The following is a 22,215-nucleotide window of genomic DNA, read 5'->3' on the forward strand; positions in this document are numbered from 1 at the left end:
TGGCCTATGCCGGACACATCTTAGGGAGAGAGAGCGAGAGGGAGACAAACCCACGCCTACACAAGACATTTTGTCACCCAAGCCAACCCTTGAAAAGGCTGCTTTGCAGAGCAAAAACAAGAAGAATGGTGCGTTTTGCAGCCGCCGCCCACTGCAATGAATCTGAATAACTCCTCCTTTAGGGCGCAAGCAACTCCCCTCCCCCTTGCAGTCTTTCCAATTCACGATACAAAAAGACGGACAGGACAGGTTGCCTGACTTTCCGTCACTGCCACCCTTTGCCATCCTTACCCGTAGAAAGCCCTTTCATCATCCCCAAACCCTAATCTTTTCCCTTTCCTTCCCAGCCCCCAAACCCTGCCCTCTGTACCTTTCTCACCACCCGCTTCCCTTCTCCTGTCATCCCCCTACCACCCGGGAAAAAAAGAGATTGCCCCCTCCTTCCACTAGCCCACCCTCCCACCCAAAGAACAACTTCTTCTGCGCAGCTTGTTTTCTAGGCAGCAGCGCTATTGTGATGTCATCGGGGGGCATTGTGACAAGCCGCCAGTGTTCCGTCTCTTCATGTTGTGCACTGTTCAAACCGAAAATACATCAACAGGCAGGCTACAGAAAAGCTTACTAACAAAGGTTAGAGAGGGGCTTTCTCAGAGGGCTTTTTACAGTTTGTCTATTCCCAATTAGCCGGTTTAGTATACTTAATGAAAGTACTAATTCTTTCATAGGCCGCCCATTCTTAGTATTTGACGTTCAGGTAACAACAGGTAACTTTATTTGGAGTGGAAGCAGAGAGATAACACCAGATGCCAATTGTAGATCCTCTCACACCTGTGGTCACTGCAGCATCTGACTCCACTTTGTCCAAAAGGGATCTATTCCATTCAATTACACATGATCTAGATTAGACTGACAACAAGATACTGCACGGGACATAGCAGAGTTGGTGAAGTTGAGTGGTGATGAGTTTGCTATTTGGATGAATAAAGCAAGTAAAAAGTGTGTTAGATAAAAATTCATTTCAATTCGCTAATCGGGCTAATATGAATCAGGTGAATCGAGTTCTGCTTTTGGAAACTGGGTTAAGAAGGGGTGCACCGTTCCTGGAGGTACTGCAATACCAGGTCAATGCGTGGAGTGGACAGAGCAAGCTCTTTTTCCATCTCCCTGTTCTAAAAATCCATTTAATATATGGTCCCCAGATAGGGGACGTATCAGATATTAAACTGATAAGAACAGATACTACACTTGATCTTAGCCAAAAGGCCGAGAAGCGATAACCAGAATTGGTTTGGGCCTCGAGTGGCACCCTGGCCTATGCCGGACACATCTTAGGGAGAGAGAGCGAGAGGGAGACAAACCCACGCCTACACAAGACATTTTGTCACCCAAGCCAACCCTTGAAAAGGCTGCTTTGCAGAGCAAAAACAAGAAGAATGGTGCGTTTTGCAGCCGCCGCCCACTGCAATGAATCTGAATAACTCCTCCTTTAGGGCGCAAGCAACTCCCCTCCCCCTTGCAGTCTTTCCAATTCACGATACAAAAAGACGGACAGGACAGGTTGCCTGACTTTCCGTCACTGCCACCCTTTGCCATCCTTACCCGTAGAAAGCCCTTTCATCATCCCCAAACCCTAATCTTTTCCCTTTCCTTCCCAGCCCCCAAACCCTGCCCTCTGTACCTTTCTCACCACCCGCTTCCCTTCTCCTGTCATCCCCCTACCACCCGGGAAAAAAAGAGATTGCCCCCTCCTTCCACTAGCCCACCCTCCCACCCAAAGAACAACTTCTTCTGCGCAGCTTGTTTTCTAGGCAGCAGCGCTATTGTGATGTCATCGGGGGGCATTGTGACAAGCCGCCAGTGTTCCGTCTCTTCATGTTGTGCACTGTTCAAACCGAAAATACATCAACAGGCAGGCTACAGAAAAGCTTACTAACAAAGGTTAGAGAGGGGCTTTCTCAGAGGGCTTTTTACAGTTTGTCTATTCCCAATTAGCCGGTTTAGTATACTTAATGAAAGTACTAATTCTTTCATAGGCCGCCCATTCTTAGTATTTGACGTTCAGGTAACAACAGGTAACTTTATTTGGAGTGGAAGCAGAGAGATAACACCAGATGCCAATTGTAGATCCTCTCACACCTGTGGTCACTGCAGCATCTGACTCCACTTTGTCCAAAAGGGATCTATTCCATTCAATTACACATGATCTAGATTAGACTGACAACAAGATACTGCACGGGACATAGCAGAGTTGGTGAAGTTGAGTGGTGATGAGTTTGCTATTTGGATGAATAAAGCAAGTAAAAAGTGTGTTAGATAAAAATTCATTTCAATTCGCTAATCGGGCTAATATGAATCAGGTGAATCGAGTTCTGCTTTTGGAAACTGGGTTAAGAAGGGGTGCACCGTTCCTGGAGGTACTGCAATACCAGGTCAATGCGTGGAGTGGACAGAGCAAGCTCTTTTTCCATCTCCCTGTTCTAAAAATCCATTTAATATATGGTCCCCAGATAGGGGACGTATCAGATATTAAACTGATAAGAACAGATACTACACTTGATCTTAGCCAAAAGGCCGAGAAGCGATAACCAGAATTGGTTTGGGCCTCGAGTGGCACCCTGGCCTATGCCGGACACATCTTAGGGAGAGAGAGCGAGAGGGAGACAAACCCACGCCTACACAAGACATTTTGTCACCCAAGCCAACCCTTGAAAAGGCTGCTTTGCAGAGCAAAAACAAGAAGAATGGTGCGTTTTGCAGCCGCCGCCCACTGCAATGAATCTGAATAACTCCTCCTTTAGGGCGCAAGCAACTCCCCTCCCCCTTGCAGTCTTTCCAATTCACGATACAAAAAGACGGACAGGACAGGTTGCCTGACTTTCCGTCACTGCCACCCTTTGCCATCCTTACCCGTAGAAAGCCCTTTCATCATCCCCAAACCCTAATCTTTTCCCTTTCCTTCCCAGCCCCCAAACCCTGCCCTCTGTACCTTTCTCACCACCCGCTTCCCTTCTCCTGTCATCCCCCTACCACCCGGGAAAAAAAGAGATTGCCCCCTCCTTCCACTAGCCCACCCTCCCACCCAAAGAACAACTTCTTCTGCGCAGCTTGTTTTCTAGGCAGCAGCGCTATTGTGATGTCATCGGGGGGCATTGTGACAAGCCGCCAGTGTTCCGTCTCTTCATGTTGTGCACTGTTCAAACCGAAAATACATCAACAGGCAGGCTACAGAAAAGCTTACTAACAAAGGTTAGAGAGGGGCTTTCTCAGAGGGCTTTTTACAGTTTGTCTATTCCCAATTAGCCGGTTTAGTATACTTAATGAAAGTACTAATTCTTTCATAGGCCGCCCATTCTTAGTATTTGACGTTCAGGTAACAACAGGTAACTTTATTTGGAGTGGAAGCAGAGAGATAACACCAGATGCCAATTGTAGATCCTCTCACACCTGTGGTCACTGCAGCATCTGACTCCACTTTGTCCAAAAGGGATCTATTCCATTCAATTACACATGATCTAGATTAGACTGACAACAAGATACTGCACGGGACATAGCAGAGTTGGTGAAGTTGAGTGGTGATGAGTTTGCTATTTGGATGAATAAAGCAAGTAAAAAGTGTGTTAGATAAAAATTCATTTCAATTCGCTAATCGGGCTAATATGAATCAGGTGAATCGAGTTCTGCTTTTGGAAACTGGGTTAAGAAGGGGTGCACCGTTCCTGGAGGTACTGCAATACCAGGTCAATGCGTGGAGTGGACAGAGCAAGCTCTTTTTCCATCTCCCTGTTCTAAAAATCCATTTAATATATGGTCCCCAGATAGGGGACGTATCAGATATTAAACTGATAAGAACAGATACTACACTTGATCTTAGCCAAAAGGCCGAGAAGCGATAACCAGAATTGGTTTGGGCCTCGAGTGGCACCCTGGCCTATGCCGGACACATCTTAGGGAGAGAGAGCGAGAGGGAGACAAACCCACGCCTACACAAGACATTTTGTCACCCAAGCCAACCCTTGAAAAGGCTGCTTTGCAGAGCAAAAACAAGAAGAATGGTGCGTTTTGCAGCCGCCGCCCACTGCAATGAATCTGAATAACTCCTCCTTTAGGGCGCAAGCAACTCCCCTCCCCCTTGCAGTCTTTCCAATTCACGATACAAAAAGACGGACAGGACAGGTTGCCTGACTTTCCGTCACTGCCACCCTTTGCCATCCTTACCCGTAGAAAGCCCTTTCATCATCCCCAAACCCTAATCTTTTCCCTTTCCTTCCCAGCCCCCAAACCCTGCCCTCTGTACCTTTCTCACCACCCGCTTCCCTTCTCCTGTCATCCCCCTACCACCCGGGAAAAAAAGAGATTGCCCCCTCCTTCCACTAGCCCACCCTCCCACCCAAAGAACAACTTCTTCTGCGCAGCTTGTTTTCTAGGCAGCAGCGCTATTGTGATGTCATCGGGGGGCATTGTGACAAGCCGCCAGTGTTCCGTCTCTTCATGTTGTGCACTGTTCAAACCGAAAATACATCAACAGGCAGGCTACAGAAAAGCTTACTAACAAAGGTTAGAGAGGGGCTTTCTCAGAGGGCTTTTTACAGTTTGTCTATTCCCAATTAGCCGGTTTAGTATACTTAATGAAAGTACTAATTCTTTCATAGGCCGCCCATTCTTAGTATTTGACGTTCAGGTAACAACAGGTAACTTTATTTGGAGTGGAAGCAGAGAGATAACACCAGATGCCAATTGTAGATCCTCTCACACCTGTGGTCACTGCAGCATCTGACTCCACTTTGTCCAAAAGGGATCTATTCCATTCAATTACACATGATCTAGATTAGACTGACAACAAGATACTGCACGGGACATAGCAGAGTTGGTGAAGTTGAGTGGTGATGAGTTTGCTATTTGGATGAATAAAGCAAGTAAAAAGTGTGTTAGATAAAAATTCATTTCAATTCGCTAATCGGGCTAATATGAATCAGGTGAATCGAGTTCTGCTTTTGGAAACTGGGTTAAGAAGGGGTGCACCGTTCCTGGAGGTACTGCAATACCAGGTCAATGCGTGGAGTGGACAGAGCAAGCTCTTTTTCCATCTCCCTGTTCTAAAAATCCATTTAATATATGGTCCCCAGATAGGGGACGTATCAGATATTAAACTGATAAGAACAGATACTACACTTGATCTTAGCCAAAAGGCCGAGAAGCGATAACCAGAATTGGTTTGGGCCTCGAGTGGCACCCTGGCCTATGCCGGACACATCTTAGGGAGAGAGAGCGAGAGGGAGACAAACCCACGCCTACACAAGACATTTTGTCACCCAAGCCAACCCTTGAAAAGGCTGCTTTGCAGAGCAAAAACAAGAAGAATGGTGCGTTTTGCAGCCGCCGCCCACTGCAATGAATCTGAATAACTCCTCCTTTAGGGCGCAAGCAACTCCCCTCCCCCTTGCAGTCTTTCCAATTCACGATACAAAAAGACGGACAGGACAGGTTGCCTGACTTTCCGTCACTGCCACCCTTTGCCATCCTTACCCGTAGAAAGCCCTTTCATCATCCCCAAACCCTAATCTTTTCCCTTTCCTTCCCAGCCCCCAAACCCTGCCCTCTGTACCTTTCTCACCACCCGCTTCCCTTCTCCTGTCATCCCCCTACCACCCGGGAAAAAAAGAGATTGCCCCCTCCTTCCACTAGCCCACCCTCCCACCCAAAGAACAACTTCTTCTGCGCAGCTTGTTTTCTAGGCAGCAGCGCTATTGTGATGTCATCGGGGGGCATTGTGACAAGCCGCCAGTGTTCCGTCTCTTCATGTTGTGCACTGTTCAAACCGAAAATACATCAACAGGCAGGCTACAGAAAAGCTTACTAACAAAGGTTAGAGAGGGGCTTTCTCAGAGGGCTTTTTACAGTTTGTCTATTCCCAATTAGCCGGTTTAGTATACTTAATGAAAGTACTAATTCTTTCATAGGCCGCCCATTCTTAGTATTTGACGTTCAGGTAACAACAGGTAACTTTATTTGGAGTGGAAGCAGAGAGATAACACCAGATGCCAATTGTAGATCCTCTCACACCTGTGGTCACTGCAGCATCTGACTCCACTTTGTCCAAAAGGGATCTATTCCATTCAATTACACATGATCTAGATTAGACTGACAACAAGATACTGCACGGGACATAGCAGAGTTGGTGAAGTTGAGTGGTGATGAGTTTGCTATTTGGATGAATAAAGCAAGTAAAAAGTGTGTTAGATAAAAATTCATTTCAATTCGCTAATCGGGCTAATATGAATCAGGTGAATCGAGTTCTGCTTTTGGAAACTGGGTTAAGAAGGGGTGCACCGTTCCTGGAGGTACTGCAATACCAGGTCAATGCGTGGAGTGGACAGAGCAAGCTCTTTTTCCATCTCCCTGTTCTAAAAATCCATTTAATATATGGTCCCCAGATAGGGGACGTATCAGATATTAAACTGATAAGAACAGATACTACACTTGATCTTAGCCAAAAGGCCGAGAAGCGATAACCAGAATTGGTTTGGGCCTCGAGTGGCACCCTGGCCTATGCCGGACACATCTTAGGGAGAGAGAGCGAGAGGGAGACAAACCCACGCCTACACAAGACATTTTGTCACCCAAGCCAACCCTTGAAAAGGCTGCTTTGCAGAGCAAAAACAAGAAGAATGGTGCGTTTTGCAGCCGCCGCCCACTGCAATGAATCTGAATAACTCCTCCTTTAGGGCGCAAGCAACTCCCCTCCCCCTTGCAGTCTTTCCAATTCACGATACAAAAAGACGGACAGGACAAGTTGCCTGACTTTCCGTCACTGCCACCCTTTGCCATCCTTACCCGTAGAAAGCCCTTTCATCATCCCCAAACCCTAATCTTTTCCCTTTCCTTCCCAGCCCCCAAACCCTGCCCTCTGTACCTTTCTCACCACCCGCTTCCCTTCTCCTGTCATCCCCCTACCACCCGGGAAAAAAAGAGATTGCCCCCTCCTTCCACTAGCCCACCCTCCCACCCAAAGAACAACTTCTTCTGCGCAGCTTGTTTTCTAGGCAGCAGCGCTATTGTGATGTCATCGGGGGGCATTGTGACAAGCCGCCAGTGTTCCGTCTCTTCATGTTGTGCACTGTTCAAACCGAAAATACATCAACAGGCAGGCTACAGAAAAGCTTACTAACAAAGGTTAGAGAGGGGCTTTCTCAGAGGGCTTTTTACAGTTTGTCTATTCCCAATTAGCCGGTTTAGTATACTTAATGAAAGTACTAATTCTTTCATAGGCCGCCCATTCTTAGTATTTGACGTTCAGGTAACAACAGGTAACTTTATTTGGAGTGGAAGCAGAGAGATAACACCAGATGCCAATTGTAGATCCTCTCACACCTGTGGTCACTGCAGCATCTGACTCCACTTTGTCCAAAAGGGATCTATTCCATTCAATTACACATGATCTAGATTAGACTGACAACAAGATACTGCACGGGACATAGCAGAGTTGGTGAAGTTGAGTGGTGATGAGTTTGCTATTTGGATGAATAAAGCAAGTAAAAAGTGTGTTAGATAAAAATTCATTTCAATTCGCTAATCGGGCTAATATGAATCAGGTGAATCGAGTTCTGCTTTTGGAAACTGGGTTAAGAAGGGGTGCACCGTTCCTGGAGGTACTGCAATACCAGGTCAATGCGTGGAGTGGACAGAGCAAGCTCTTTTTCCATCTCCCTGTTCTAAAAATCCATTTAATATATGGTCCCCAGATAGGGGACGTATCAGATATTAAACTGATAAGAACAGATACTACACTTGATCTTAGCCAAAAGGCCGAGAAGCGATAACCAGAATTGGTTTGGGCCTCGAGTGGCACCCTGGCCTATGCCGGACACATCTTAGGGAGAGAGAGCGAGAGGGAGACAAACCCACGCCTACACAAGACATTTTGTCACCCAAGCCAACCCTTGAAAAGGCTGCTTTGCAGAGCAAAAACAAGAAGAATGGTGCGTTTTGCAGCCGCCGCCCACTGCAATGAATCTGAATAACTCCTCCTTTAGGGCGCAAGCAACTCCCCTCCCCCTTGCAGTCTTTCCAATTCACGATACAAAAAGACGGACAGGACAGGTTGCCTGACTTTCCGTCACTGCCACCCTTTGCCATCCTTACCCGTAGAAAGCCCTTTCATCATCCCCAAACCCTAATCTTTTCCCTTTCCTTCCCAGCCCCCAAACCCTGCCCTCTGTACCTTTCTCACCACCCGCTTCCCTTCTCCTGTCATCCCCCTACCACCCGGGAAAAAAAGAGATTGCCCCCTCCTTCCACTAGCCCACCCTCCCACCCAAAGAACAACTTCTTCTGCGCAGCTTGTTTTCTAGGCAGCAGCGCTATTGTGATGTCATCGGGGGGCATTGTGACAAGCCGCCAGTGTTCCGTCTCTTCATGTTGTGCACTGTTCAAACCGAAAATACATCAACAGGCAGGCTACAGAAAAGCTTACTAACAAAGGTTAGAGAGGGGCTTTCTCAGAGGGCTTTTTACAGTTTGTCTATTCCCAATTAGCCGGTTTAGTATACTTAATGAAAGTACTAATTCTTTCATAGGCCGCCCATTCTTAGTATTTGACGTTCAGGTAACAACAGGTAACTTTATTTGGAGTGGAAGCAGAGAGATAACACCAGATGCCAATTGTAGATCCTCTCACACCTGTGGTCACTGCAGCATCTGACTCCACTTTGTCCAAAAGGGATCTATTCCATTCAATTACACATGATCTAGATTAGACTGACAACAAGATACTGCACGGGACATAGCAGAGTTGGTGAAGTTGAGTGGTGATGAGTTTGCTATTTGGATGAATAAAGCAAGTAAAAAGTGTGTTAGATAAAAATTCATTTCAATTCGCTAATCGGGCTAATATGAATCAGGTGAATCGAGTTCTGCTTTTGGAAACTGGGTTAAGAAGGGGTGCACCGTTCCTGGAGGTACTGCAATACCAGGTCAATGCGTGGAGTGGACAGAGCAAGCTCTTTTTCCATCTCCCTGTTCTAAAAATCCATTTAATATATGGTCCCCAGATAGGGGACGTATCAGATATTAAACTGATAAGAACAGATACTACACTTGATCTTAGCCAAAAGGCCGAGAAGCGATAACCAGAATTGGTTTGGGCCTCGAGTGGCACCCTGGCCTATGCCGGACACATCTTAGGGAGAGAGAGCGAGAGGGAGACAAACCCACGCCTACACAAGACATTTTGTCACCCAAGCCAACCCTTGAAAGGCTGCTTTGCAGAGCAAAAACAAGAAGAATGGTGCGTTTTGCAGCCGCCGCCCACTGCAATGAATCTGAATAACTCCTCCTTTAGGGCGCAAGCAACTCCCCTCCCCCTTGCAGTCTTTCCAATTCACGATACAAAAAGACGGACAGGACAGGTTGCCTGACTTTCCGTCACTGCCACCCTTTGCCATCCTTACCCGTAGAAAGCCCTTTCATCATCCCCAAACCCTAATCTTTTCCCTTTCCTTCCCAGCCCCCAAACCCTGCCCTCTGTACCTTTCTCACCACCCGCTTCCCTTCTCCTGTCATCCCCCTACCACCCGGGAAAAAAAGAGATTGCCCCCTCCTTCCACTAGCCCACCCTCCCACCCAAAGAACAACTTCTTCTGCGCAGCTTGTTTTCTAGGCAGCAGCGCTATTGTGATGTCATCGGGGGGCATTGTGACAAGCCGCCAGTGTTCCGTCTCTTCATGTTGTGCACTGTTCAAACCGAAAATACATCAACAGGCAGGCTACAGAAAAGCTTACTAACAAAGGTTAGAGAGGGGCTTTCTCAGAGGGCTTTTTACAGTTTGTCTATTCCCAATTAGCCGGTTTAGTATACTTAATGAAAGTACTAATTCTTTCATAGGCCGCCCATTCTTAGTATTTGACGTTCAGGTAACAACAGGTAACTTTATTTGGAGTGGAAGCAGAGAGATAACACCAGATGCCAATTGTAGATCCTCTCACACCTGTGGTCACTGCAGCATCTGACTCCACTTTGTCCAAAAGGGATCTATTCCATTCAATTACACATGATCTAGATTAGACTGACAACAAGATACTGCACGGGACATAGCAGAGTTGGTGAAGTTGAGTGGTGATGAGTTTGCTATTTGGATGAATAAAGCAAGTAAAAAGTGTGTTAGATAAAAATTCATTTCAATTCGCTAATCGGGCTAATATGAATCAGGTGAATCGAGTTCTGCTTTTGGAAACTGGGTTAAGAAGGGGTGCACCGTTCCTGGAGGTACTGCAATACCAGGTCAATGCGTGGAGTGGACAGAGCAAGCTCTTTTTCCATCTCCCAGTTCTAAAAATCCATTTAATATATGGTCCCCAGATAGGGGACGTATCAGATATTAAACTGATAAGAACAGATACTACACTTGATCTTAGCCAAAAGGCCGAGAAGCGATAACCAGAATTGGTTTGGGCCTCGAGTGGCACCCTGGCCTATGCCGGACACATCTTAGGGAGAGAGAGCGAGAGGGAGACAAACCCACGCCTACACAAGACATTTTGTCACCCAAGCCAACCCTTGAAAAGGCTGCTTTGCAGAGCAAAAACAAGAAGAATGGTGCGTTTTGCAGCCGCCGCCCACTGCAATGAATCTGAATAACTCCTCCTTTAGGGCGCAAGCAACTCCCCTCCCCCTTGCAGTCTTTCCAATTCACGATACAAAAAGACGGACAGGACAGGTTGCCTGACTTTCCGTCACTGCCACCCTTTGCCATCCTTACCCGTAGAAAGCCCTTTCATCATCCCCAAACCCTAATCTTTTCCCTTTCCTTCCCAGCCCCCAAACCCTGCCCTCTGTACCTTTCTCACCACCCGCTTCCCTTCTCCTGTCATCCCCCTACCACCCGGGAAAAAAAGAGATTGCCCCCTCCTTCCACTAGCCCACCCTCCCACCCAAAGAACAACTTCTTCTGCGCAGCTTGTTTTCTAGGCAGCAGCGCTATTGTGATGTCATCGGGGGGCATTGTGACAAGCCGCCAGTGTTCCGTCTCTTCATGTTGTGCACTGTTCAAACCGAAAATACATCAACAGGCAGGCTACAGAAAAGCTTACTAACAAAGGTTAGAGAGGGGCTTTCTCAGAGGGCTTTTTACAGTTTGTCTATTCCCAATTAGCCGGTTTAGTATACTTAATGAAAGTACTAATTCTTTCATAGGCCGCCCATTCTTAGTATTTGACGTTCAGGTAACAACAGGTAACTTTATTTGGAGTGGAAGCAGAGAGATAACACCAGATGCCAATTGTAGATCCTCTCACACCTGTGGTCACTGCAGCATCTGACTCCACTTTGTCCAAAAGGGATCTATTCCATTCAATTACACATGATCTAGATTAGACTGACAACAAGATACTGCACGGGACATAGCAGAGTTGGTGAAGTTGAGTGGTGATGAGTTTGCTATTTGGATGAATAAAGCAAGTAAAAAGTGTGTTAGATAAAAATTCATTTCAATTCGCTAATCGGGCTAATATGAATCAGGTGAATCGAGTTCTGCTTTTGGAAACTGGGTTAAGAAGGGGTGCACCGTTCCTGGAGGTACTGCAATACCAGGTCAATGCGTGGAGTGGACAGAGCAAGCTCTTTTTCCATCTCCCTGTTCTAAAAATCCATTTAATATATGGTCCCCAGATAGGGGACGTATCAGATATTAAACTGATAAGAACAGATACTACACTTGATCTTAGCCAAAAGGCCGAGAAGCGATAACCAGAATTGGTTTGGGCCTCGAGTGGCACCCTGGCCTATGCCGGACACATCTTAGGGAGAGAGAGCGAGAGGGAGACAAACCCACGCCTACACAAGACATTTTGTCACCCAAGCCAACCCTTGAAAAGGCTGCTTTGCAGAGCAAAAACAAGAAGAATGGTGCGTTTTGCAGCCGCCGCCCACTGCAATGAATCTGAATAACTCCTCCTTTAGGGCGCAAGCAACTCCCCTCCCCCTTGCAGTCTTTCCAATTCACGATACAAAAAGACGGACAGGACAAGTTGCCTGACTTTCCGTCACTGCCACCCTTTGCCATCCTTACCCGTAGAAAGCCCTTTCATCATCCCCAAACCCTAATCTTTTCCCTTTCCTTCCCAGCCCCCAAACCCTGCCCTCTGTACCTTTCTCACCACCCGCTTCCCTTCTCCTGTCATCCCCCTACCACCCGGGAAAAAAAGAGATTGCCCCCTCCTTCCACTAGCCCACCCTCCCACCCAAAGAACAACTTCTTCTGCGCAGCTTGTTTTCTAGGCAGCAGCGCTATTGTGATGTCATCGGGGGGCATTGTGACAAGCCGCCAGTGTTCCGTCTCTTCATGTTGTGCACTGTTCAAACCGAAAATACATCAACAGGCAGGCTACAGAAAAGCTTACTAACAAAGGTTAGAGAGGGGCTTTCTCAGAGGGCTTTTTACAGTTTGTCTATTCCCAATTAGCCGGTTTAGTATACTTAATGAAAGTACTAATTCTTTCATAGGCCGCCCATTCTTAGTATTTGACGTTCAGGTAACAACAGGTAACTTTATTTGGAGTGGAAGCAGAGAGATAACACCAGATGCCAATTGTAGATCCTCTCACACCTGTGGTCACTGCAGCATCTGACTCCACTTTGTCCAAAAGGGATCTATTCCATTCAATTACACATGATCTAGATTAGACTGACAACAAGATACTGCACGGGACATAGCAGAGTTGGTGAAGTTGAGTGGTGATGAGTTTGCTATTTGGATGAATAAAGCAAGTAAAAAGTGTGTTAGATAAAAATTCATTTCAATTCGCTAATCGGGCTAATATGAATCAGGTGAATCGAGTTCTGCTTTTGGAAACTGGGTTAAGAAGGGGTGCACCGTTCCTGGAGGTACTGCAATACCAGGTCAATGCGTGGAGTGGACAGAGCAAGCTCTTTTTCCATCTCCCTGTTCTAAAAATCCATTTAATATATGGTCCCCAGATAGGGGACGTATCAGATATTAAACTGATAAGAACAGATACTACACTTGATCTTAGCCAAAAGGCCGAGAAGCGATAACCAGAATTGGTTTGGGCCTCGAGTGGCACCCTGGCCTATGCCGGACACATCTTAGGGAGAGAGAGCGAGAGGGAGACAAACCCACGCCTACACAAGACATTTTGTCACCCAAGCCAACCCTTGAAAAGGCTGCTTTGCAGAGCAAAAACAAGAAGAATGGTGCGTTTTGCAGCCGCCGCCCACTGCAATGAATCTGAATAACTCCTCCTTTAGGGCGCAAGCAACTCCCCTCCCCCTTGCAGTCTTTCCAATTCACGATACAAAAAGACGGACAGGACAGGTTGCCTGACTTTCCGTCACTGCCACCCTTTGCCATCCTTACCCGTAGAAAGCCCTTTCATCATCCCCAAACCCTAATCTTTTCCCTTTCCTTCCCAGCCCCCAAACCCTGCCCTCTGTACCTTTCTCACCACCCGCTTCCCTTCTCCTGTCATCCCCCTACCACCCGGGAAAAAAAGAGATTGCCCCCTCCTTCCACTAGCCCACCCTCCCACCCAAAGAACAACTTCTTCTGCGCAGCTTGTTTTCTAGGCAGCAGCGCTATTGTGATGTCATCGGGGGGCATTGTGACAAGCCGCCAGTGTTCCGTCTCTTCATGTTGTGCACTGTTCAAACCGAAAATACATCAACAGGCAGGCTACAGAAAAGCTTACTAACAAAGGTTAGAGAGGGGCTTTCTCAGAGGGCTTTTTACAGTTTGTCTATTCCCAATTAGCCGGTTTAGTATACTTAATGAAAGTACTAATTCTTTCATAGGCCGCCCATTCTTAGTATTTGACGTTCAGGTAACAACAGGTAACTTTATTTGGAGTGGAAGCAGAGAGATAACACCAGATGCCAATTGTAGATCCTCTCACACCTGTGGTCACTGCAGCATCTGACTCCACTTTGTCCAAAAGGGATCTATTCCATTCAATTACACATGATCTAGATTAGACTGACAACAAGATACTGCACGGGACATAGCAGAGTTGGTGAAGTTGAGTGGTGATGAGTTTGCTATTTGGATGAATAAAGCAAGTAAAAAGTGTGTTAGATAAAAATTCATTTCAATTCGCTAATCGGGCTAATATGAATCAGGTGAATCGAGTTCTGCTTTTGGAAACTGGGTTAAGAAGGGGTGCACCGTTCCTGGAGGTACTGCAATACCAGGTCAATGCGTGGAGTGGACAGAGCAAGCTCTTTTTCCATCTCCCTGTTCTAAAAATCCATTTAATATATGGTCCCCAGATAGGGGACGTATCAGATATTAAACTGATAAGAACAGATACTACACTTGATCTTAGCCAAAAGGCCGAGAAGCGATAACCAGAATTGGTTTGGGCCTCGAGTGGCACCCTGGCCTATGCCGGACACATCTTAGGGAGAGAGAGCGAGAGGGAGACAAACCCACGCCTACACAAGACATTTTGTCACCCAAGCCAACCCTTGAAAAGGCTGCTTTGCAGAGCAAAAACAAGAAGAATGGTGCGTTTTGCAGCCGCCGCCCACTGCAATGAATCTGAATAACTCCTCCTTTAGGGCGCAAGCAACTCCCCTCCCCCTTGCAGTCTTTCCAATTCACGATACAAAAAGACGGACAGGACAGGTTGCCTGACTTTCCGTCACTGCCACCCTTTGCCATCCTTACCCGTAGAAAGCCCTTTCATCATCCCCAAACCCTAATCTTTTCCCTTTCCTTCCCAGCCCCCAAACCCTGCCCTCTGTACCTTTCTCACCACCCGCTTCCCTTCTCCTGTCATCCCCCTACCACCCGGGAAAAAAAGAGATTGCCCCCTCCTTCCACTAGCCCACCCTCCCACCCAAAGAACAACTTCTTCTGCGCAGCTTGTTTTCTAGGCAGCAGCGCTATTGTGATGTCATCGGGGGGCATTGTGACAAGCCGCCAGTGTTCCGTCTCTTCATGTTGTGCACTGTTCAAACCGAAAATACATCAACAGGCAGGCTACAGAAAAGCTTACTAACAAAGGTTAGAGAGGGGCTTTCTCAGAGGGCTTTTTACAGTTTGTCTATTCCCAATTAGCCGGTTTAGTATACTTAATGAAAGTACTAATTCTTTCATAGGCCGCCCATTCTTAGTATTTGACGTTCAGGTAACAACAGGTAACTTTATTTGGAGTGGAAGCAGAGAGATAACACCAGATGCCAATTGTAGATCCTCTCACACCTGTGGTCACTGCAGCATCTGACTCCACTTTGTCCAAAAGGGATCTATTCCATTCAATTACACATGATCTAGATTAGACTGACAACAAGATACTGCACGGGACATAGCAGAGTTGGTGAAGTTGAGTGGTGATGAGTTTGCTATTTGGATGAATAAAGCAAGTAAAAAGTGTGTTAGATAAAAATTCATTTCAATTCGCTAATCGGGCTAATATGAATCAGGTGAATCGAGTTCTGCTTTTGGAAACTGGGTTAAGAAGGGGTGCACCGTTCCTGGAGGTACTGCAATACCAGGTCAATGCGTGGAGTGGACAGAGCAAGCTCTTTTTCCATCTCCCAGTTCTAAAAATCCATTTAATATATGGTCCCCAGATAGGGGACGTATCAGATATTAAACTGATAAGAACAGATACTACACTTGATCTTAGCCAAAAGGCCGAGAAGCGATAACCAGAATTGGTTTGGGCCTCGAGTGGCACCCTGGCCTATGCCGGACACATCTTAGGGAGAGAGAGCGAGAGGGAGACAAACCCACGCCTACACAAGACATTTTGTCACCCAAGCCAACCCTTGAAAAGGCTGCTTTGCAGAGCAAAAACAAGAAGAATGGTGCGTTTTGCAGCCGCCGCCCACTGCAATGAATCTGAATAACTCCTCCTTTAGGGCGCAAGCAACTCCCCTCCCCCTTGCAGTCTTTCCAATTCACGATACAAAAAGACGGACAGGACAGGTTGCCTGACTTTCCGTCACTGCCACCCTTTGCCATCCTTACCCGTAGAAAGCCCTTTCATCATCCCCAAACCCTAATCTTTTCCCTTTCCTTCCCAGCCCCCAAACCCTGCCCTCTGTACCTTTCTCACCACCCGCTTCCCTTCTCCTGTCATCCCCCTACCACCCGGGAAAAAAAGAGATTGCCCCCTCCTTCCACTAGCCCACCCTCCCACCCAAAGAACAACTTCTTCTGCGCAGCTTGTTTTCTAGGCAGCAGCGCTATTGTGATGTCATCGGGGGGCATTGTGACAAGCCGCCAGTGTTCCGTCTCTTCATGTTGTGCACTGTTCAAACCGAAAATACATCAACAGGCAGGCTACAGAAAAGCTTACTAACAAAGGTTAGAGAGGGGCTTTCTCAGAGGGCTTTTTACAGTTTGTCTATTCCCAATTAGCCGGTTTAGTATACTTAATGAAAGTACTAATTCTTTCATAGGCCGCCCATTCTTAGTATTTGACGTTCAGGTAACAACAGGTAACTTTATTTGGAGTGGAAGCAGAGAGATAACACCAGATGCCAATTGTAGATCCTCTCACACCTGTGGTCACTGCAGCATCTGACTCCACTTTGTCCAAAAGGGATCTATTCCATTCAATTACACATGATCTAGATTAGACTGACAACAAGATACTGCACGGGACATAGCAGAGTTGGTGAAGTTGAGTGGTGATGAGTTTGCTATTTGGATGAATAAAGCAAGTAAAAAGTGTGTTAGATAAAAATTCATTTCAATTCGCTAATCGGGCTAATATGAATCAGGTGAATCGAGTTCTGCTTTTGGAAACTGGGTTAAGAAGGGGTGCACCGTTCCTGGAGGTACTGCAATACCAGGTCAATGCGTGGAGTGGACAGAGCAAGCTCTTTTTCCATCTCCCTGTTCTAAAAATCCATTTAATATATGGTCCCCAGATAGGGGACGTATCAGATATTAAACTGATAAGAACAGATACTACACTTGATCTTAGCCAAAAGGCCGAGAAGCGATAACCAGAATTGGTTTGGGCCTCGAGTGGCACCCTGGCCTATGCCGGACACATCTTAGGGAGAGAGAGCGAGAGGGAGACAAACCCACGCCTACACAAGACATTTTGTCACCCAAGCCAACCCTTGAAAAGGCTGCTTTGCAGAGCAAAAACAAGAAGAATGGTGCGTTTTGCAGCCGCCGCCCACTGCAATGAATCTGAATAACTCCTCCTTTAGGGCGCAAGCAACTCCCCTCCCCCTTGCAGTCTTTCCAATTCACGATACAAAAAGACGGACAGGACAGGTTGCCTGACTTTCCGTCACTGCCACCCTTTGCCATCCTTACCCGTAGAAAGCCCTTTCATCATCCCCAAACCCTAATCTTTTCCCTTTCCTTCCCAGCCCCCAAACCCTGCCCTCTGTACCTTTCTCACCACCCGCTTCCCTTCTCCTGTCATCCCCCTACCACCCGGGAAAAAAAGAGATTGCCCCCTCCTTCCACTAGCCCACCCTCCCACCCAAAGAACAACTTCTTCTGCGCAGCTTGTTTTCTAGGCAGCAGCGCTATTGTGATGTCATCGGGGGGCATTGTGACAAGCCGCCAGTGTTCCGTCTCTTCATGTTGTGCACTGTTCAAACCGAAAATACATCAACAGGCAGGCTACAGAAAAGCTTACTAACAAAGGTTAGAGAGGGGCTTTCTCAGAGGGCTTTTTACAGTTTGTCTATTCCCAATTAGCCGGTTTAGTATACTTAATGAAAGTACTAATTCTTTCATAGGCCGCCCATTCTTAGTATTTGACGTTCAGGTAACAACAGGTAACTTTATTTGGAGTGGAAGCAGAGAGATAACACCAGATGCCAATTGTAGATCCTCTCACACCTGTGGTCACTGCAGCATCTGACTCCACTTTGTCCAAAAGGGATCTATTCCATTCAATTACACATGATCTAGATTAGACTGACAACAAGATACTGCACGGGACATAGCAGAGTTGGTGAAGTTGAGTGGTGATGAGTTTGCTATTTGGATGAATAAAGCAAGTAAAAAGTGTGTTAGATAAAAATTCATTTCAATTCGCTAATCGGGCTAATATGAATCAGGTGAATCGAGTTCTGCTTTTGGAAACTGGGTTAAGAAGGGGTGCACCGTTCCTGGAGGTACTGCAATACCAGGTCAATGCGTGGAGTGGACAGAGCAAGCTCTTTTTCCATCTCCCTGTTCTAAAAATCCATTTAATATATGGTCCCCAGATAGGGGACGTATCAGATATTAAACTGATAAGAACAGATTTTGATTTAATGAAGCTTTCCAAAGCACCGCAAAAATGCATGACCGAAGTCACACCAAAAACAGTGCAAAGGCTAGGATTCGTGTGGACCCCTCCGTGAGAAGAGGATCCCCAAAAATCAACCCCGTCCCTCCGAGCCAGAAGGCCACAGCGAGGGTCAGGGATCTTCGGTGCTCCCCCAAGCCGAAGCCTGGTTGAGCCTTGTTGTTGCTCCCAGCGTCCACCGAGGCATCTTACCCAAGTGGAGTAGGGAGCTACTAGTCGTTGGTTTCGCAGCCGAGACTGCCCGGACCGTCAACCGGTGTTGGTTTCTCAGCCCAAGGCTGACCGGACCTCCAACCGGGTGTTGGTTTCTCAGCCCAAGGCTGACCGGACCTCCAACCGGGTGTTGGTTTCTCAGCCCAAGGCTAACCGGACCTCCAACCGGGTGTTGGTTTCTCAGCCAAAGCTGACCCGGACCTCCAACCGGGTGTTGGTTTCTCAGCCCAAAGCTGACCGGACCTCCGACCGGGATTATAAAAATTTCCCTTCTTAGCCAGAAGGCCGGGATAGGGCAATATGCTTGGAAAGTATGAATAGGCAAGGCGCGGCGTGCGACAGAGTCTGAGGCTTACCAGGGTCCCAACCTAGCAAGTTCAGACTCCCTCCAGGGTGTCCATTCCTGGGGCACATTGCACCATAACCCCCACACTTACTCAGTCTAATAGCCTCGATCCTGGTAGGGCCATGGTTTCCTCTAGATGGATATACTATCCTCCCAAAGTACTAACAAGCGCATCCTTCCAGTGTGCATTGCATCATTGTACTAAGGTGGCCGGAGCCTTAAACCACCTTTTCGAACGATACTACACTTGATCTTAGCCAAAAGGCCGAGAAGCGATAACCAGAATTGGTTTGGGCCTCGAGTGGCACCCTGGCCTATGCCGGACACATCTTAGGGAGAGAGAGCGAGAGGGAGACAAACCCACGCCTACACAAGACATTTTGTCACCCAAGCCAACCCTTGAAAAGGCTGCTTTGCAGAGCAAAAACAAGAAGAATGGTGCGTTTTGCAGCCGCCGCCCACTGCAATGAATCTGAATAACTCCTCCTTTAGGGCGCAAGCAACTCCCCTCCCCCTTGCAGTCTTTCCAATTCACGATACAAAAAGACGGACAGGACAGGTTGCCTGACTTTCCGTCACTGCCACCCTTTGCCATCCTTACCCGTAGAAAGCCCTTTCATCATCCCCAAACCCTAATCTTTTCCCTTTCCTTCCCAGCCCCCAAACCCTGCCCTCTGTACCTTTCTCACCACCCGCTTCCCTTCTCCTGTCATCCCCCTACCACCCGGGAAAAAAAGAGATTGCCCCCTCCTTCCACTAGCCCACCCTCCCACCCAAAGAACAACTTCTTCTGCGCAGCTTGTTTTCTAGGCAGCAGCGCTATTGTGATGTCATCGGGGGGCATTGTGACAAGCCGCCAGTGTTCCGTCTCTTCATGTTGTGCACTGTTCAAACCGAAAATACATCAACAGGCAGGCTACAGAAAAGCTTACTAACAAAGGTTAGAGAGGGGCTTTCTCAGAGGGCTTTTTACAGTTTGTCTATTCCCAATTAGCCGGTTTAGTATACTTAATGAAAGTACTAATTCTTTCATAGGCCGCCCATTCTTAGTATTTGACGTTCAGGTAACAACAGGTAACTTTATTTGGAGTGGAAGCAGAGAGATAACACCAGATGCCAATTGTAGATCCTCTCACACCTGTGGTCACTGCAGCATCTGACTCCACTTTGTCCAAAAGGGATCTATTCCATTCAATTACACATGATCTAGATTAGACTGACAACAAGATACTGCACGGGACATAGCAGAGTTGGTGAAGTTGAGTGGTGATGAGTTTGCTATTTGGATGAATAAAGCAAGTAAAAAGTGTGTTAGATAAAAATTCATTTCAATTCGCTAATCGGGCTAATATGAATCAGGTGAATCGAGTTCTGCTTTTGGAAACTGGGTTAAGAAGGGGTGCACCGTTCCTGGAGGTACTGCAATACCAGGTCAATGCGTGGAGTGGACAGAGCAAGCTCTTTTTCCATCTCCCTGTTCTAAAAATCCATTTAATATATGGTCCCCAGATAGGGGACGTATCAGATATTAAACTGATAAGAACAGATACTACACTTGATCTTAGCCAAAAGGCCGAGAAGCGATAACCAGAATTGGTTTGGGCCTCGAGTGGCACCCTGGCCTATGCCGGACACATCTTAGGGAGAGAGAGCGAGAGGGAGACAAACCCACGCCTACACAAGACATTTTGTCACCCAAGCCAACCCTTGAAAAGGCTGCTTTGCAGAGCAAAAACAAGAAGAATGGTGCATTTTGCAGCCGCCGCCCACTGCAATGAATCTGAATAACTCCTCCTTTAGGGCGCAAGCAACTCCCCTCCCCCTTGCAGTCTTTCCAATTCACGATACAAAAAGACGGACAGGACAGGTTGCCTGACTTTCCGTCACTGCCACCCTTTGCCATCCTTACCCGTAGAAAGCCCTTTCATCATCCCCAAACCCTAATCTTTTCCCTTTCCTTCCCAGCCCCCAAACCCTGCCCTCTGTACCTTTCTCACCACCCGCTTCCCTTCTCCTGTCATCCCCCTACCACCCGGGAAAAAAAGAGATTGCCCCCTCCTTCCACTAGCCCACCCTCCCACCCAAAGAACAACTTCTTCTGCGCAGCTTGTTTTCTAGGCAGCAGCGCTATTGTGATGTCATCGGGGGGCATTGTGACAAGCCGCCAGTGTTCCGTCTCTTCATGTTGTGCACTGTTCAAACCGAAAATACATCAACAGGCAGGCTACAGAAAAGCTTACTAACAAAGGTTAGAGAGGGGCTTTCTCAGAGGGCTTTTTACAGTTTGTCTATTCCCAATTAGCCGGTTTAGTATACTTAATGAAAGTACTAATTCTTTCATAGGCCGCCCATTCTTAGTATTTGACGTTCAGGTAACAACAGGTAACTTTATTTGGAGTGGAAGCAGAGAGATAACACCAGATGCCAATTGTAGATCCTCTCACACCTGTGGTCACTGCAGCATCTGACTCCACTTTGTCCAAAAGGGATCTATTCCATTCAATTACACATGATCTAGATTAGACTGACAACAAGATACTGCACGGGACATAGCAGAGTTGGTGAAGTTGAGTGGTGATGAGTTTGCTATTTGGATGAATAAAGCAAGTAAAAAGTGTGTTAGATAAAAATTCATTTCAATTCGCTAATCGGGCTAATATGAATCAGGTGAATCGAGTTCTGCTTTTGGAAACTGGGTTAAGAAGGGGTGCACCGTTCCTGGAGGTACTGCAATACCAGGTCAATGCGTGGAGTGGACAGAGCAAGCTCTTTTTCCATCTCCCTGTTCTAAAAATCCATTTAATATATGGTCCCCAGATAGGGGACGTATCAGATATTAAACTGATAAGAACAGATACTACACTTGATCTTAGCCAAAAGGCCGAGAAGCGATAACCAGAATTGGTTTGGGCCTCGAGTGGCACCCTGGCCTATGCCGGACACATCTTAGGGAGAGAGAGCGAGAGGGAGACAAACCCACGCCTACACAAGACATTTTGTCACCCAAGCCAACCCTTGAAAAGGCTGCTTTGCAGAGCAAAAACAAGAAGAATGGTGCGTTTTGCAGCCGCCGCCCACTGCAATGAATCTGAATAACTCCTCCTTTAGGGCGCAAGCAACTCCCCTCCCCCTTGCAGTCTTTCCAATTCACGATACAAAAAGACGGACAGGACAGGTTGCCTGACTTTCCGTCACTGCCACCCTTTGCCATCCTTACCCGTAGAAAGCCCTTTCATCATCCCCAAACCCTAATCTTTTCCCTTTCCTTCCCAGCCCCCAAACCCTGCCCTCTGTACCTTTCTCACCACCCGCTTCCCTTCTCCTGTCATCCCCCTACCACCCGGGAAAAAAAGAGATTGCCCCCTCCTTCC

General features: G+C 47.1%; 16 non-coding genes and 1 pseudogene across 16 annotated transcripts; all 17 read right to left on the reverse strand.

The window, feature by feature from the left end:
- Positions 1–1,084: 1,084 nt before the first annotated feature.
- Positions 1,085–1,275, reverse strand: LOC142260094 (U2 spliceosomal RNA). The gene has a single exon (XR_012728424.1). It is a non-coding gene; the product is annotated as a U2 spliceosomal RNA (small nuclear RNA).
- A 1,117-nt stretch (positions 1,276–2,392) lies between these two features.
- LOC142260096 (U2 spliceosomal RNA) lies at positions 2,393–2,583 on the reverse strand. Its single transcript, XR_012728425.1, has one exon. It is a non-coding gene; the product is annotated as a U2 spliceosomal RNA (small nuclear RNA).
- A 1,117-nt stretch (positions 2,584–3,700) lies between these two features.
- LOC142260097 (U2 spliceosomal RNA) lies at positions 3,701–3,891 on the reverse strand. The gene has a single exon (XR_012728426.1). It is a non-coding gene; the product is annotated as a U2 spliceosomal RNA (small nuclear RNA).
- A 1,117-nt stretch (positions 3,892–5,008) lies between these two features.
- Positions 5,009–5,199, reverse strand: LOC142260098 (U2 spliceosomal RNA). Its single transcript, XR_012728427.1, has one exon. It is a non-coding gene; the product is annotated as a U2 spliceosomal RNA (small nuclear RNA).
- A 1,117-nt stretch (positions 5,200–6,316) lies between these two features.
- On the reverse strand, positions 6,317–6,507 carry LOC142260099 (U2 spliceosomal RNA). Its single transcript, XR_012728428.1, has one exon. It is a non-coding gene; the product is annotated as a U2 spliceosomal RNA (small nuclear RNA).
- Positions 6,508–7,624: 1,117 nt separating this feature from the next.
- On the reverse strand, positions 7,625–7,815 carry LOC142260102 (U2 spliceosomal RNA). The gene has a single exon (XR_012728430.1). It is a non-coding gene; the product is annotated as a U2 spliceosomal RNA (small nuclear RNA).
- A 1,117-nt stretch (positions 7,816–8,932) lies between these two features.
- LOC142260103 (U2 spliceosomal RNA) lies at positions 8,933–9,123 on the reverse strand. Its single transcript, XR_012728431.1, has one exon. It is a non-coding gene; the product is annotated as a U2 spliceosomal RNA (small nuclear RNA).
- Positions 9,124–10,239: 1,116 nt separating this feature from the next.
- Positions 10,240–10,430, reverse strand: LOC142260033 (U2 spliceosomal RNA). Its single transcript, XR_012728368.1, has one exon. It is a non-coding gene; the product is annotated as a U2 spliceosomal RNA (small nuclear RNA).
- Positions 10,431–11,547: 1,117 nt separating this feature from the next.
- On the reverse strand, positions 11,548–11,738 carry LOC142260104 (U2 spliceosomal RNA). Its single transcript, XR_012728432.1, has one exon. It is a non-coding gene; the product is annotated as a U2 spliceosomal RNA (small nuclear RNA).
- A 1,117-nt stretch (positions 11,739–12,855) lies between these two features.
- LOC142260105 (U2 spliceosomal RNA) lies at positions 12,856–13,046 on the reverse strand. The gene has a single exon (XR_012728433.1). It is a non-coding gene; the product is annotated as a U2 spliceosomal RNA (small nuclear RNA).
- Positions 13,047–14,163: 1,117 nt separating this feature from the next.
- LOC142260106 (U2 spliceosomal RNA) lies at positions 14,164–14,354 on the reverse strand. The gene has a single exon (XR_012728434.1). It is a non-coding gene; the product is annotated as a U2 spliceosomal RNA (small nuclear RNA).
- A 1,117-nt stretch (positions 14,355–15,471) lies between these two features.
- On the reverse strand, positions 15,472–15,662 carry LOC142260156 (U2 spliceosomal RNA). The gene has a single exon (XR_012728479.1). It is a non-coding gene; the product is annotated as a U2 spliceosomal RNA (small nuclear RNA).
- Positions 15,663–16,779: 1,117 nt separating this feature from the next.
- Positions 16,780–16,970, reverse strand: LOC142260108 (U2 spliceosomal RNA). Its single transcript, XR_012728435.1, has one exon. It is a non-coding gene; the product is annotated as a U2 spliceosomal RNA (small nuclear RNA).
- A 1,117-nt stretch (positions 16,971–18,087) lies between these two features.
- On the reverse strand, positions 18,088–18,282 carry LOC142260281 (U2 spliceosomal RNA). Its single transcript, XR_012728591.1, has one exon. It is a non-coding gene; the product is annotated as a U2 spliceosomal RNA (small nuclear RNA).
- A 763-nt stretch (positions 18,283–19,045) lies between these two features.
- On the reverse strand, positions 19,046–19,121 carry LOC142260338 (U2 spliceosomal RNA; annotated as a pseudogene).
- Positions 19,122–20,238: 1,117 nt separating this feature from the next.
- LOC142260109 (U2 spliceosomal RNA) lies at positions 20,239–20,429 on the reverse strand. The gene has a single exon (XR_012728436.1). It is a non-coding gene; the product is annotated as a U2 spliceosomal RNA (small nuclear RNA).
- A 1,117-nt stretch (positions 20,430–21,546) lies between these two features.
- On the reverse strand, positions 21,547–21,737 carry LOC142260110 (U2 spliceosomal RNA). Its single transcript, XR_012728437.1, has one exon. It is a non-coding gene; the product is annotated as a U2 spliceosomal RNA (small nuclear RNA).
- Positions 21,738–22,215: the final 478 nt, after the last annotated feature.

This window comes from Anomaloglossus baeobatrachus, assembly GCF_048569485.1.
Source record: "Anomaloglossus baeobatrachus isolate aAnoBae1 chromosome 9 unlocalized genomic scaffold, aAnoBae1.hap1 SUPER_9_unloc_5, whole genome shotgun sequence".
Lineage (NCBI taxonomy): Eukaryota > Metazoa > Chordata > Amphibia > Anura > Aromobatidae > Anomaloglossus > Anomaloglossus baeobatrachus.